This window comes from Trachypithecus francoisi, unplaced genomic scaffold (genome assembly GCF_009764315.1).
Source record: "Trachypithecus francoisi isolate TF-2019V2 unplaced genomic scaffold, Tfra_2.0 Lachesis_group2, whole genome shotgun sequence".
Lineage (NCBI taxonomy): Eukaryota > Metazoa > Chordata > Mammalia > Primates > Cercopithecidae > Trachypithecus > Trachypithecus francoisi.
The window spans coordinates 110,316,307-110,322,264 of record NW_022681465.1 but is presented as its reverse complement, the minus strand read 5'-3'; positions in this window follow the sequence as shown (position 1 = coordinate 110,322,264).

The following is a 5,958-nucleotide window of genomic DNA, read 5'->3' as shown; positions in this document are numbered from 1 at the left end:
GCGGGCGGATCACGAGGTCAGGAGTTCGAGGCCATCCTGGCTAACACGGTGAAACTCCATCTCTATTAAAAATACAAAAACAAGGCCGGGCGCGGTGGCTCAAGCCTGTAATCCCAGCACTTTGGGAGGCCGAGATGGGTGGATCACGAGGTCAGGAGATCGAGACCATCCTGGCTAACACGGTGAAACCCCGTCTCTACTAAAAAATACAAAAAACTAACCGGGCGACGTGGCGGGCGCCTGTAGTCCCAGCTACTTGGGAGGCTGAGGCAGGAGAATGGCGTAAACCCGGGAGGCAGAGCTTGCAGTGAGCCGAGATCATGCCACTGCACTCCAGCCTGGGCGACAGAGTGAGACTCCGTCTCAAAAAAAATACAAAAACAAAATTGGCCGGGTGTGGTGGCAGGCGCCTGTAGTCCCAGCTACTCAGGAGGCGGAGGCAGGAGAATGGCATGACCCGGGAGGCGGAGCTTGCAGTGAGCCAGGATTGCACCACTGCACTCCAGCCTGGGAGACAGAGCGAGACTCTGTCTCAAAAACAAAGCAACAACAAAAAAGAAAGCCTCCCTTGCTGAGCACGGTGGCTCATGCTTGTAATCCCAACACTTTGGGAGGCCAAGGCGAGCAGATCACGAGGTCAAGAGATCGAGACCATCCTGGCCAACATGGTGAAACCTTGTCTCTGCTAAAAATACAAAAATTAGCTGGGTGTGGTGGCACATGCCTGTAGTCCCAGCTACTCAGGAGGCTGAGGCAGGAGAAGTGCTTGAATCTGGGAGGCGGAGGTTGCAGTGAGCTGAGATCACACCATTGCACTCCAGCCTGGGCTACAGGGTGAGACGCCATCTCGAAAAAAAAGAGAGAGAGAAAAGAAAAGAAAGGTTCCCTCTGTCCACTGGGGCTGCTGAGCTGGCCAGGTATGGGCCTGGAGCTGCTGGCGGCCATCCTTGCCAATAGTGGGGAGGGCCTTCTGAGAATGAAGCCAGCACTGAGGACAGCAGAACGGAGAGATGGAGAGCATGAGAGAGGGTCCCGGTAGCCGCCATGGGTACCTGGATCCAGCCAGATTTGAAACCATTCACTTTTTCAGTTCAGTTATCCCCAGTTTTGCTTAAACTAGCTTGAATTGCAGCCAAGAGACCTACCTAATCTGCCTGGTACCCAAGTAGTGGTCATTTTGTCAGTGGCAAGAGACATGGGTGAAATCTCAGTTGGTCTTCCAGTACCCCCAAAACCTGAGCAGGAGAGGCCAGGCTGGTCCTGGAGTCCTTACTGGCTCGGAAGCCGCTCCCCCTGCACAATCTCCCAGGTGGCTGGTGCTGGTTTTCTGAGTTCCCCCAGGCTCTCAGTCAGCGAGCTTGTTCTTGTTCCACCATGACTCCCGGAACCCTGGTCCCCTCCCCTCCTTCCTTTAAGGCCTCAGTTGGGAGGGGTTCTTCTTCCACTCTCAGGGTCAGCTTTGGATTTAGGCAGACTCAAGTTCAAAGGTTGACCTGCGGCCAGCCCTTTAGCCAGGGCCTCAGCTCCCTTCCTGTAACAGGGCCGTGTAGAGAATCTGAGGATGGCGTGTACCTTATGTGTGTACCAAGGCCATGTGGGGCCCCGCACTGAAGAGGCAGTAGCAGAATCATGAGTGCCTGCCTCCATACTCCGGCAAAACAGTCCTCGCCCTCCACCGCCTCCCTCCCTGCTGATCCAAATGAGCTCAAGCCGTTCTGAGTTGGGAATTGCTTGAACCCAGGAGGCAGAGGTTGTGGTGAGCTTGCCTGCTGCCTCTCCAGTTGCCCACGCGGCCCCCTGCCATGGTCTCTGCCCCCTCCAAGGGTGCTAATGGGCTTCCCTGCCTGGCACGAGGACATTCACTTCCCAGTCCCCATGGCCTCCACCCGCACAGCCTTGCACCCCAGCTTTGGAACACTGTGATCTTTGCAGCTTGTGGTTGCTATTATTATTTTTTTGAGACAGAGTCTCACTCTTGTCACCCAGGCTGGAGTGCAGTGGCGCAATCTCGGCTCACCACAACCTCTGCCTCCTGGGTTCAAGCAATTCTCCTGCCTCAGACTCCTGAGTAGCTGGGATTATAGGTGCCTGCCACCACGCCTGGCTAATTTTTGTATTTTTAGTAGAGATGACGTTTCACCACGTTGGCCAGGCTGGTCTTGAACTCCTGACCTCAGGTGATCCGCCCATCTCGGCCTTCCAAAGTGCTGGGATTACAGGTGTGAGCCACTGTGCCCAGATGCTATTACTTTACAGATGGGAAAGCCAAGGCTCAAAGAGGGGCAGTGTCTTGCCCAAAGGCACACAGCTGGTGGAGTGGCAAAGTCTGGATAGGAGCCCAGGTGATGGGGGACGCATGACAGGAGCTGGGGAGTGCTGGCGGGTCAGCGGGGAACACTCTGGCCTTTGATCTTTGGAGTGGCAGGCCAGGCCATTCCTGGGTGACTCTGTACAAGTCACTGTTCTTCTCTGAGCCTCAGTACCCTCATCTGAAACATGCCTTTAATAATGTGTTCTCAAAGGTGTTATGATGATTAAATGACATGTGATTGCATCACACCTACAGAGTGAGGGTGGCTATTTCAAGGAGGTGCCTGGTACCTGCTCCTGCCCCACTCTAGGCTAGCTCTGGCTCCATGGTTCCGCATATGCCCCTGCCCTCCACCCCACTCTCTCCTTACAGCCCCCTCCCAACTTCTCCCATCTTCTGCCACCATCCTCCAGCAGATGCTTCCCAAGCCCCTTCAGCCACCCACACCCTGGTCTCTCAGCTGAGCCTGGCGGTCCTCTTGGCCCGCCACAGCCAAGTCTCTTTTTTTTTTTTTTTTTTTTTTTTTTTTTGAGGCGGAGTCTCGCTCTGTCGCCCGGACTGGAGTGCAGTGGCCGGATCTCAGCTCACTGCAAGCTCCGCCTCCCGGGTTCACGCCATTCTCCTGCCTCAGCCTCCCGAGTAGCTGGGACTACAGGCGCCCGCCACCTGGCCCGGCTAGTTTTTTTGTATTTTTAGTAGAGACGGGGTTTCACTGTGTTAGCCAGGATGGTCTCGATCTCCTGACCTCGTGATCCACCCATCTCGGCCTCCCAAAGTGCTGGGATTACAGGCTTGAGCCACCGCACCCGGCCAGCCAAGTCTCTTAAAAGAGCTGTCGGCCGGGCGCGGTGGCTCAAGCCTGTAATCCCAGCACTTTGGGAGGCCGAGGCGGGCGGATCACAAGGTCAGGAGATCGAGACCATCTTGGCTAACACAGTGAAACCCCGTCTCTACTAAAAAGTACAAAAAACTAGCCGGGCGAGGTGGCGGGCGCCTGTAGTCCCAGCTACTCGGGAGGCTGAGGCAGGAGAATGGCGTGAACCCGGGAGGCGGAGCTTGCAGTGAGCTGAGATCCAGCCACTGCACTCCAGCTTGGGCGACAGAGCGAGACTCCGTCTCAAAAAAAAAAAAAAAAAAAGAGCTGTCTGCACTCTCTCCTTCCACATCCTCCCCACCCTCCCGCCTTGTTCCTCTTTAACCCTGGCAGCCGCCCCAGCTCGGCTAAACTGATCTGGCAAATGTCACCTTGTTGTGAAATGCCACGAGGGACTCCTCGGCCTTATCTGCCCGATTGACACTGTTGGCAGCTTCTTGACACGCTCTTGCCTGTCTGGGCTTCCCTGCACCTTCTCTGGAGGTCGTCGTCCTCCTGCCCTGGCCATGCTGTCCCTGCCCGCTGCTGTGATGCTGGCGTTCTGGCGTCTCACCTCCTCACTATGCTGGGCCCTGGCCGTCCTCGTGCTGGATTTGGCCCACATTAGTTATTTTTCTAATAGGATTTAAAAAAAATCTAATGTAGTTGCCAATATTCAAACACCAGATCTCACACACATATCTGAACCTCTGGACGCTGTCGATAAACTGGCAGATCTGGCCGCGCTGCTTGGCGTTCCCAGACGGGCTCCCGGCTGCAGTTACCATCCATCCTTGTGCCCTTCTTGCTTGTATCCATGGGAACCAAGGATGGACTGAGAGGGCTTCACAGTTCAAGAGAACTGGGAGAGAGCACATTTCCTTGTGGAAGTGAAAGCCACTCTCTGGTTAACATGCGAAGGATGTCCAGGTCGAAAGAAAACCACATCCCACCTGCTTGACTCCGGATGCTCCCTGTGTGGGCCCCGCTCCCGGCTCTCCCTAGGCCGCAGTGACCAGCATGTATGTTGACTGCCCTGAGCCTGTCTCAGATTCATTCCCGAATTGAAGCGGAGGTGAATCCAGACTTGAATCTTCAGCTGTTTCCTGAATGTGTCTCCTAAATGTCCCACAGGCGCCTCGTTCAACAAACACTTACTGGGCATCCACTATACGCCAGGCACTGACATACAGGCACTCCGGCAAGACATGAGAATCAGATGAAGCCGGGCGCAGTGGTTCACGCCTGTAATCCCAGGACTTTGGGAGGCCGAGGCGGGCAGAAAATAAAAAAACATGAAAATAACACACGAAGCTTTGCACTCATTCTCCAGGGTTCCAAGAGAAAACACAGCAGAGACCCTTCTTGTCTCTCTCTCCCTTTTTTTTTTAGCGACAGGGTCTCGCTTTGTTGCTTAGGCTGGAGTGCAGCTTACTGCTGCCTCAACCTCCTGGGCTCAAGTGATCCTCCCACCTCAGCTTCCCAAGTAGCTGGGACCGCAAGAATGCACCATTAGGCCAAGCTGATTTTTTTTTTTTTTTTTTTTTTTTGAGACAGTCTTGCTCTGTTGCCCAGGCTGGAGTGTAATGGCGCAGTCTTGGCTCACTGCAACCTGTCTCCTGGGTTCCAGGGATTCTCCTGCCTCAGCCTTCGGAGTGGCTGGGATTACAGGCATGCACCACCACACCTGGCTAATTTTTGTATTTTTAGTAGAGACAGGGTTTCACCGTGTTGGCCAGGCTGGTCTCAAACTATGGACCTCAGGTGATCTGCCCACCTTGGCCTCCCAAAACGCTGGGATTACAGGCATGAGCTACCACGCCTGGCCTCTGATGTATGTGTGTGTGTGTATATTTGTTTTTTTTTTTTTTTTTTGAGACAGTCTCACTCTGTTGCCCAGGCTGGAGTGCAGTGGCACAGTCTCAGCTCACTGCAACCTCAGCCTCCTGGGTTTAAGCGATTCTCCTGCCTCAGCCGCCTGAGTAGCTGAGGCCTGGCTAATTTTTGTATTTTTAATAGAGATGGGGCTTTACCATGTTGGCCAGTCTGGTCTGGAACTCCTGACCTTGGGCGATCCATCTGCCTTGACCTCCCAAAGTGTTGGGATTACAGGCGTGAGCCACTGTGCCCAGCCCTGGCTTCTAATTTTTTAATATTTTGTAGAAACTGGGTCTCGCCAGGCCGGGCGCAGTGGTTCACACCTGTAATCCCAGCACTTTGGGAGGCCGAGGCGGGCAGATTACAAGGTCAGGAGATCAAGACCATCCTGGCTAACATGGTGAAACCTTGTCTCTACTAACATACAAAAAAATTAGCTGGGCGTGGTGGTGCACGCCTGTAGTCCTAGCTACAGGGGAATCGCTTGAACCTGGGAGGCGGAGGTTGCAGTGGGCCAAGATTGCACCACTGCACTCTAGCCTGGGTGACAGAGCAAGGCTCCATCTCAAAAAAACAAAACATATGTTGCCCAGGGTGGTCCTGAACTCCTAGGCTGGATCCCTTCCCCAGCCTCAGCCTTCCAAAGTGCTGGGATTAGAGGTGTGAGTCACCCTGCCCAGCCCTTCTTGTCTCTTAAAAGGGACTGGGCCAAGGGCCTGTTGAGAAGACTTACAGATGTGTTGTAGGTCCTCATGCCAAGGACCCCTGAAGGATGAGCAGCCATGGCACACTGAGTTGTCCTGGCCTACTTAAGGCTTCTCTTCAGTCTTTCCAGTCCAGGCTTGGGACAGGAGAGGTGACAGTCCCTCTAGGGTGGTGAGAGCATCAGTGGGAGGCAGGAAGCCCCGGAGTGATG